Below are 10,537 nucleotides of genomic sequence, written 5' to 3' on the forward strand. Positions count from 1 at the left end.
AAGTTTTAGGGTACATGTGCACAATGTGCAGGTTAGTTACATATGTATACGTGTGCCATGCTGGTGTGCTGCACCCATTAACTCGTCATTTAGCATTAGGTATATCTCCTGAAGCTATCCCTCCCCCCCACCCCCGTCTTTTTGTTTTTTAACAATGTTTAGGAAAATGTACATTTTTATTTTATAGGTTATATTTGTTTAATTTTACATGCTACTTTTAGACTTTATTTCTTTAGATAACATCTTTTAGTTCTTTCATATGTGACTCACCACATACACAGAATTTTAAAAAACCCTATGGTCACATCAATAGATGCAGAAAAAGCATTCCGTAAAATCTAGCGTCCCTTCATGATAAAAACCCTAAAAAAACTAGGCCTAGAAGGAACTTATCTCAAAATAATGAAGGTTACATATGTTAAACCCATATCAACATCATAGTGAATGTGGAAAAGTTAAAAGCATTCCCCCTTAGAATGGGACAATACAAGGATGCCCACTTTCACCACTACTATTCAAACATAGCACTGAAAGTCCTAGCTGGGGCAAGCAGGCAAGAGAAAGAAATACAAGTCATTCAATCAGAAAAAAGTAAGTCGAATTATTTCTGTTTGTTGATGATATGATCTTATGCCTAGAGAACCCTAAGGACTCCTTGAAGAGACTCCTAGATTTGATAAATGACTTCAGTAAAGTTTCAGAATACATAATCAATGTACAAAAATTAGTAGCATTTTTTTACAAATAATGATCAAGCTGGGAACCAAATCAAGAACTCAATCCCATTTACAATAGCTACCAAAATAAAATAAAATACCTAGGAATAGATTTCACCAAGTAGTTAAAAGATCTCTACAAAAAGAACTGCAAAACACTGATGAAAGAAATTAGAGATGACACAAACAAATGGAAAAGCATCCTATGCTCATGAATTGGAAGAACCAGTATCATCAAAATGACCATACTGCCCAAAACAATCTACAGATTCAATGAAATTCCTATCAAATTACCAGTATAATTCTTCACAGAATTAGAAAAAGCAATGCTAACATTCATATGAAACCAAAAAAGAGTCTGAATAGCCAAAGCAGTCCTAAACAAAAGAGAATAAATCTAGATGTATCACATTACCTGACTTCAAATTATACTATGGCTATAGTAACCAAAACAGCATGATGCTGGCGTAAAAACAGACACATAGATCAATGGAACAGTACAGAGAACCCAGAAATAAAACCACATACCTCTACAACCAATAATCTTTGACAAAGTTGACAAAAACATACACTGGGGAAGTACACCCTATTAAATAAGTGGTAATGGGAAAATTGAATAGTCATATGCAGAAGAATGGAATTGGACACGCATCTCTCAGCATATACAAAAGTTAATGCAAAATTGATTAGACTTAAATGTAAGACCTGAAACTACAAAAATCCTAGAAGAAAACCTAGGCAAAACTATTCTGGACATTGGCCTAGGCAAAGAATTTATGACTAAGTCCTCAAAAAGAAATACAACAAAAACAATAGGCAAATGGGATTTAATCGAACTAAAAATCTTTTTTACATCAAAAGAAATAATCAGAGTAAACAGACAACCTACAGAATAGGCGAAGATATTTGCAAACATTGCATCTGACAAAGGGCTAATATTCAGAATCTACAAGGAACTGAAACAAATCAACAGGAAAAAAACTCAAATAACCCTATTAAAAAGCAAGCAATGGACATGAACAGACATTTTTCAAAAGAAGACATACAAATGGCCAAAAAACATATGAAAAATGCTCAATATCACTAATCATCAGAGAAATGCAAATTAAAACCATAATGAGATACCACTTATACCAGCCAGAATGAATATTATTAAAAAGTCAAAAATCAACAGATATTGGGAAGGATGCAGAGAAAAGGAATACTTTTACATTGTTAGTGGAAATGTAAATTAGTACAACTTTACAGAAAACAGTATGAAGATTTCTCAAGGAAGTAAAAAAAGAACTAAGCTTTGATATAGTCATCCCATCACTGGGTATCTACCCCCAAAAAAGAAATCATGTATCAAAAAGACTCCTACACTTGTATGTTTATCTAATGCTGTTTACATTAGCAAAGTCATGCAGTCAACCTAAGTGTCCATCAACTGATGAGCAGATAAAGAAAATGTGGTATATATGTATACTATGGAATCCTACTCAGTCATAAAAAATAATGAAATAATGTCTTTTATGGCAACATAGATGGAACTGGAGGTCATTATTCTAATTGAAATGACTTGAAACAGAAAGTCAAAAACCACATATTCTCACTTATAAGTGGGAGCTAAACAATGGGTACATGTGGACATACAGAGAGGAATAATAGACACGGAGATTCCAAAAGGTGGGAAGGTGGGAGGCGGGTGAGGGATGGAATAATTCCTATAGGGTACAATATATCCTATTTGGGTGATAGGTACACTAATAGCCCCAGACTTCACCACTATGAAATATATCCATGTAACACATGGATATATTATATACATGGACCCTTAAGTATATACATGGACCCTTAAGTATATAATATATATACATGTATATTATACATACGTATAATATACATGTATAATATATACACGTATAATATACATGTATAATATATATACATAAGTATAATATATATACATGGACCCTTAAGTATATAAAAATATAAAAAAGGAAATGATAACATTGGCATATTTCCCCTTCCTTGCTTTTTTCTTCTGGCCCTCCACTGCTCAATTTTGGTCAACAAATGATATTTTTAGTTTTAGCTTTGTACATTTTAATGTTCTTATACTCTATTGTATTGTGTTTGTTGTGTTGTGTTGTGTTGTATTTATTTATTTATTTATTTTTTGAGATGGAGTCTTGCTCTGCTGCCCAGGGTGGAGTGCAGCGGTGTGATCTTGGCTCACTGCAACCTCCGCCTCCTGGGTTCAAGCGATTCGCCTGCCTCAACCTCCCAAGTAGCTGGGATTACAGGCGCATGCCACTGCACCCGGCTAATCCTTATACTTTAAATACTTGTTTTGTCAGGTTGAATAATATATCCTTTGACTCAGATATATTACACGAGGCCATAAGTGAATTTACTCTACCTTCCACCTTCTTTCCCTCTTCCTCTTCCAGTTTTGGATAGGTATGTAATTAAATTTTTTCACAGCATATAGTATGCCATCCAAATCCCCACCCTTGCTTTAGGATTAGTTCTACAATTAAATACATTCCACGCTCGCTGCCATTCTTTTTGCTTTGGGTTAAGGAATTTGTCAAAAACTATACAAAAATTAGATAACAGAGTCAGGATTTAAACCAAAGTTTGACACAACATTCCATGCTTTTTCCACTACATTATGCTTCTTCTGAAAGTCTGCATACACACACATACAGACATATGCTTTAACTGCACTGAAAGCAAAAGAGATCAAAACAGTACACAGAAAAAGTAAGCAAAATATAAGACATTAAGAGTTAAAAAACAGTAAAAATTGAAATAAATGGATAAACATATAAAAGTGACTGAAGTCACTTCATTAGCACCCCAAAATAAACACTGTTTTAAAATTTTTCATGTGGGCACAAAAGGTTATTTTTTATTGATAAGATTGGCAGGCCAATATTGAAAGAAAAGAAAAGGAAACAAGAGACCAACAAGTCTATAGAGGGTTAATCATTTTTTCAAAAAGGCTTTAAAACAGGAGGCTAAGTTAAAAATCATTAGGGATTATTTGCATCTCTGGAACTAAGGCAGCCATAGACTTCAGCAGAATATTTAACTCATTTGATGTCCCAAGGGATGGATTCATTGCAAGAGTTTTCTGATTTGGTTCTCTATGGCTGGTGTGTAAATCATTTGGGCTGTCTCCTACTGTCAGTTTCAGAAGACCCAGCCCTAAATAGCTTAAACATAACAGTGAAGTCCATAGGGTAGACTTTCACAGGGGAAGACAGGGTGGTACTTTCAAGATTGCTTATTTCAGTGGCCTAATGGTGACATCAGAGTCCAGGTCTTTTCCTTCTTTTCCACTGCAGCTATCCTCAGTATACAAATCTTTTCCAAGGATGGTCCCCACAGGGATACCAGATGATTACAGCAGCTAGTCCTCATCCTCATGTAAGCACAATAAAAGCCAGAAAGGACCATCCCTTCTTTGTGGACATTTTAAAGAAAGTGCAGTCCTTTCCCAGCAGCCTCTTTTGCACACTGGCCCACAAGTATCAATGGCTGGAATTGTGTCACATGCTCTTTGCCAAACCAATCATTGCATTGGTAGGAGGAGTGAAATTACAGTAATTGGTCTAAAATAATCTCAATTCATCCCCCCACCCACAGGGCTAGAAATGGACACACACTTGCCTGAAACTCAGAGCCACCCAAACTCAAGGCAAGGAAAAACGAGATAATCAATCAACAACATTTCTCATAGGTAGAAATAGAACAGAAAGACCTTCCTTTTACCCTCTGCCTCTCACTTTTGAACATTCTTAAATACTATAGAGGATTAGAAGACACATCACTCCATCTTTTTTACGTGCATCTTCTAATAGTTGATTGTTATTGGGCACAAGTTGCTACTAGCAGGCATATAACTTTTTCCATACAATGAATGGCATACTGGGTTTCTCTTCCAGAATGGCCATCAGGTAGTATTTATTTATGACTAATGTTAGCTTCTCAAGGCCGTTATGAGTCAATTAAGAGACCAGCCTGAATGTCTCCATGAGCTAAATGGATATTTACCCACATGCATGTACATAGTCATACTTATGAAAACACTTATGACTCCTATGAGAAAAATAAATATTAAACACAGGTTAAGAACAAGCACTTCCAATGGCTGAAAGAGGGTCTAAGATCATATGAAATACACCACAGGTTTAAAGTTACTACCTACCAGAAGGATCATTTGAGCCCAGGAGTTTGAGGTTACAATGTGCTAAGACTGTGTAAGTGCACTCTAGCCTGGGCGACAGAGCATGACCCTGTATGAAATTCAAAAAAAATTATTGCCTAGATTTTCATGAAGGAAGACATAAAAAACAAGATAAAGAGGTAAAGTACCAATTATAAGCAAGATTTATAGAATGTTTGTAATGTGCCAGATACTGTATTAAGTACCTTATGTACATTACCTCATTTAAAGTTCACAGTCAGATCAAAGGTAAAATTACTATTATCTTCATTTTGCCAAAGAGAATACTGAGGCTAAGAGGGTGAGGATATTGCTCAGGTTCCTCTGTAAGTGAGTGGTGGGCCAAAAATTGAACCCAGTTTTGTCAGGCTCTAAAACTATGTGTTGACCTTTGACCTCTACCCTGAGAAGACGATGGGAACAATGGTCCCCCTGAAATGTTTCCTCTCTCTTTAGGGTCCCAAACTGCTCCTGAAGAGCTACATAGACTTTGCTTAATAAGCCATCACTGCTGCTTGAAAGAATCAAGACATATTTCGAGAACATTACATAAGTCTCTGATACAGAGGCTCTCTGTAAACAACAAACTGTACTCACCTTCCACTTTTTGAAAATATAAAATATTTTAGGCAGAATTTATGCAATGAAATGCCTTAATAGTACACAATTTTATAACATTTTTATTTGAAAAAATGTTTTTATATGTGCTCCGTGAAATAATCTCCCTCAAAGAGAGCAGCTTCTTTTAAATTTCTGAAGAATTTTAGTTGGAGAAAAAATTCGCCTAGATTTTTTTAAGTAGCAATATATAATCTTTTTACATTTCTAAGATTAAAAAGCATTTTCAACCAAGTAAACTTGCAAGTTCATTGGCTTTAAAAAACAAAACAAAAACTAAATTCCATCTTAATGAAAGTGAGCAGAGCATTGTAAATGAATTAGCTCAATTATTTAGAAGGTTTGGGATGTCAGGTATATTTAGAACAAGGTGGGACCCAGGTGATGAGATTTCAGTGTTTTGCAACCTTACATTAAAATTGGAGTAATGAGCTACTAAATGTGTCAGACTTGAGTTCAGCATAGCAAAAGCTTTGCCAATATTTTACATGCTTAATACAAATCCCAAAGATAAAACTTGTTCTCATAAAACGTGGTTTCTATCTATGTCTCTCTTAATGTTAGAGTCATATGATAAACACACTATTTACCCTGTATGTGTGTGTGTGTATTCATTTACTTCAATGATGATCAGATAATCATGCCAGAAGCTAGTATTCAAGAGAAACTTTATTAGTCCTGAGAGTATAGAAAGATTTTAAAATGTATGTTAATTAAGTAAAATGTACGGTAAAGTTATTTGGAACTGTATTTAATGAAATACACAATTGTTACTGAGCTGCATGGCAATTAGCTGTAAGTCATAAGAAATTTACAAAAGACTGTCATTTCATCAGCATTAATTTTACACAATCAATCTAATTTTTAAAAACTTTTCTATAATCATAAACTTTTCCCTGGATAAAAGCCATTTACATAATTCTGTCTCCTCTCTGTCTCTCTCTACATTTTTTTTTCTTATCTTCCTGCCCTTCACCAAGACAGAGGAGACCCAATCCTGGACCCTGCCCAGGGCCTCAGTATCCACCTCTCCTCCTTCCCACCCTGATCAGGGTATCAGCTGCTTGGAAGCTCCAGGCCCTCGGTTCTTCAGACCTTGGAGCCACATCTAGTATGTCCTTAGATATGCGTCTCCTGCTTTATTTGGAGGGGTCTTTATGAGATTCCCAATAATGTTGGGATGGGACAGAAAGAAGAAACCCAAGCATGTGGTAAAAGGGTGGTAACCCCAGGGAGAGAAAGGGCATATGCCAATGGTTCTGAAATTGTAGCATCGAACAGTTTGGGGTCAGAGGAGTGAGAAGGTGCGGGCATGGAGATAAAGAGTGGGGAAAAGAGGGGAGCAGAGCCGTCTATGGGGCCCAGGACCTCCACAGGAGACCCTAGCGGTGAATACATGCTCTCCAGGCACAGCTTCTGGAAGATTTAGCCTCAGTGCATCCTCCTCAGGGAAGCTGGGAGACAGATGGGGCTGGAGGACAGAGCTGCTTGGGCTTTTCCTGACAGCCCTCACCAGCAAAGCATAAAGGCCTTCCTAGAAGACTTTGATAAATTTGGACCTAATCTTGGCTCTGTCATTTTTAGCAGTGTGACTTTAGGTAGTCACCAACCTGTCTGAGCCTCAGTTTCCCCATAGGTGAGGTGAGAATAATACTCTCTACATAGTTATCGTGAGGATTTAATGAAATGAAGCATCTGAGGCCGGGGCGCGGTGGCTCACGCCTGTTAATCCCAGCACTTTGGGAGGCCGAGGCAGGTGGATCAGGAGGTCAGGAGATCGAGACCATCCTGAGCAACATGGTGAAACCCAGTCTCTACTAAAAATACAAAAAATTAGCTGGGCATGGTGGTGGGCGCCTGTAGTCCCAGCTACTCTGCAGGCTGAGGCAGGAGAATGGCGTGAACCCGGGAGGCGGAGCTTGCAGTGAGCAGAGACCGCACGACACTGCACTCCAACCTGGGTGACAGAGTGAGACTCCGTCTCAAAAAAAAAAGAAAAGAAAAAAGAAATGAGGCATGCGAACATTGCCTAAAACAGAGCAGGCTCTTGACAAAAGTGTTTTTCTTTTCTTCAGCCCTGAGGCATGAAGAAGGTTCTTCTTCTCATTTCCAGCTTTGCTCTAATTTCCCCACCTGTATATATTTCATTTCATTTCTGAGAATCAGAATGTTAAAAATAAATGTATAAGGGATTGGAGATGAGTAAATTGGAGGCTGAATAAGTGATAGCTTGGGTTTCTTCCAGCTGGGTTGAAGGAAGAGGAGTCATGTTGGGTGAGGGGGTGTCACTGCAGAAGGCAGAGGCATCCCGGCATCTTCAGGGCACAGGGACATTTTCCATCCCTTGTGGAGTGGGAGCTGTGACTGTCCCTTGCAGGGCATTTAGGACCTCTGACTAGACAGTGTCCTGAGCCATAGTTCTAATGGGCATCCAAAGGTCCTGTGAAGGGGGAGGCTCCCTCCCGCACACCTGACTCTAGGACTAAAGTGCTAGGCGGGGGAATTTGGGGTCTGGTAGGATAATTGCTGCCTCTTATGCATTTAGCCCACAACTTGGGTTAAATCTACAGGCTTGCCTCTCAAAATAGACACTGGACTTAGCAGTATACACAACAGACCTCCCCTCAAAATCTATTTCTAGTTTTTGAGGAGAGCCAGGCTGACACTAAAAATGAAATTGGTTCTCTCACAGCATCTTGGACCCGTAGGATTGTTCCTGGCTCCTCTTTACAGTGCCTGGTGGCTTTTCCTTCCCTATTCAATCTCCGTTTAACTATCTACATTAATATTTCAGAAACATTCTGTGGCCTGTACATTGGTGGTACTTTATTCCCCAGGCCTGAAAAACTTTTTTCTTGTAATTGGAATGCTTTGTGCAGTCTAATAGTCTGTGTTAGGCTAAGAGTCGAATAACATTGCCCTTGTAATTATCTTGTCATAGCCATAAGACAGTAAGTGAGGGCATGTCTGCTCTGCAAAAGGCCAATTCAATTGTGACATTAAACATATGCCTGATCCAAATGAAACACAAATAATGGGTTACCAACCCAATCCAGCCATTTCCAGCCAGTCAGCATCCCCACCCCCCCATCTCTACCCACTAAGTTATACTAACAAACAGGTTATTATTTAAGTAGAAAAATGCATTATTAAGAAGTCAGAAAACATTCATTGAAAACAGATTGCCTCCCCATTTGCCCTGAGCTAAGTTCTATGAAATTAGAACTGCGCATTCCTCAAATCCAGAAGATTTTATGTTCATGCCTGATTCTTTAGTGGTAGCTTCAGGGCCATTTTAATAAGAAGATTCCACCTCAAAGATATTAGGCTTTGGGGCAAAGCCTCATTAAAAAATACAAGAAGCACATTTTTAGAAAGAATTTTTCAAAGGCTGTCAGAAGCCCCAGCTGAGTTGCAAAGGGCCTAGGCTACCACCTGCCTCCTCTCCCCAGTTCTCTGACAGCTGCTAACTAACTTCCCTAGGGCCACTGAGGAGTTCAGATGACCTGACCGTGCAGGAGTCCTGTGACAGAGGAATAATATTAACTAAGTTAACTAAGTGGGAAGGGGGGCTTCACAGAAGGCCGTCCGGAGGCGCGTACAGGGGACACGGGGATCTACCTGGAGGAAGAACTGAATTTGTCTTTTCTAGTTCAAAAAAGCCTTCCCGAACTCTTAGCAAACAAGCCAGTGATCGCCTCCTCGCCTTCGCCACTTCAGTTCAGCCTCTTTAGTCCCCATGGAGAGCCGGGATGAACTAGCCCGGCGCGCTCCAGCGGTCTCGGTCGGGGCCGCTGCTTCCCGGAAAGCCACTCCCTTTTTCTTTTCCCACCTGTGTTTCCATTTTCTTTGCCGAGTGTGAAACCAGCCGGCCACCCACCCGCCCCGCTCCGTCTCCTAGGTGCCTCCACAGAGCCAAACTTTGTACCTTCTGGGGATGGAGGGGGATCCCCCAGCAATCAGACACTACCGGCGAGCCAGCCCCGGGGAGGGGCGACTGGTGGACCAGGCGCCAGACCTTCCCGGGAGCGCAGCCCACCGGCCCTGGGGCGCGCCCACGCCAGAGCCCGGCCCTCGCGCGGCGGCCCGCGGGACGTCACCTGGGTGCTCGCGTCCTCCCCGCGCGGCGGACAGCCCGGGCGCCCTTCCTCTCTGCGGGACTGCAGATCTATCCGCTAAGCGCGCGTGACCAAAAACGGCTCTCAGCGGGTCCCAGCTGACGGAAGGTGGGGGAGGAGTGCGAGGGTCTCTGAGACAGGTTGGGAGCCAGCCCCACCTCCATTTCCAAAGCGGGGGTCCAGGCACAGGAACAGCCAAACGCCCGAACCAGCGGGGTTACCTTTGCCACTTCATCCAATCCGAGCATCGGGTGCGTCGTGCTCTTTTCTAGGAGCGTGGGGTGCCTTCGCGAATAAAATCTGAAGGCATCTCTGCTCTCGCGGAGCTTGTTCTTTCTTATTTTCAAGTGCTTATCTAGACTGGTAGTCACTAAAGTTCCTGTGAACATTTGTAGGTGTTTTCAGCTAAGCAGTAATAGAAACTCGACCTTCATTTTATATGAACAAATGTTTATTGATGTACCAAAGGTTTAAAGGAAGGGAAGGGGGAAAGGAGAGAGGAAAGAAGAAACCTATAATACCACCAAGGAACTTGTTTTGTTTTCACGAACTTTTAATCCACCCAGTACAACTGCTTTATAATGATCTTTAGCCTCATGCTTGCACCCTGATCAAATCTGCTGGCCTTAGTAGCTACTTAGCAAATAAGGTGACAAGGACGAAGCTGGAGTTGGATCACTTTCCACCCAAGGGAGCCTCATACGATTTTGGAGACAGGCAGCCCGCCCCGCATTCCACCTCAGCTTTATCATTTACTGTTAGGCATATGACCTCGGGCAGGTTCTTTAATGTTTCTAATCCTCAGTTGCTCATTTGGTACTACCAGAATTGTAAAACTTCCCTCCCAGGGATGCTAAGAGGCTTCA

The 10,537-nt window shown here is 40.5% G+C and overlaps 1 protein-coding gene across 5 annotated transcripts in view; it reads right to left on the reverse strand.

Moving 5' to 3' along the window:
• The window catches only part of MCHR2 (melanin concentrating hormone receptor 2), a 76,122-nt gene extending 66,103 nt beyond the window's left edge, over window positions 1-10,019 (reverse strand). For 2 of the 5 annotated variants that reach the window (XM_034962590.3, XM_055113984.2), the window contains exon 1: window positions 9,482-9,641. The gene's annotated coding sequence lies outside the window, so the exon portion shown is untranslated. The other 3 variants (XM_034962591.3, XM_034962592.3, XM_034962588.3) reach the window with 3 other exon arrangements.
• Between the last annotated feature and the right edge of the window lie 518 nt (window positions 10,020-10,537).

Source organism: Pan paniscus, chromosome 5 (genome assembly GCF_029289425.2).
Source record: "Pan paniscus chromosome 5, NHGRI_mPanPan1-v2.0_pri, whole genome shotgun sequence".
NCBI lineage: Eukaryota > Metazoa > Chordata > Mammalia > Primates > Hominidae > Pan > Pan paniscus.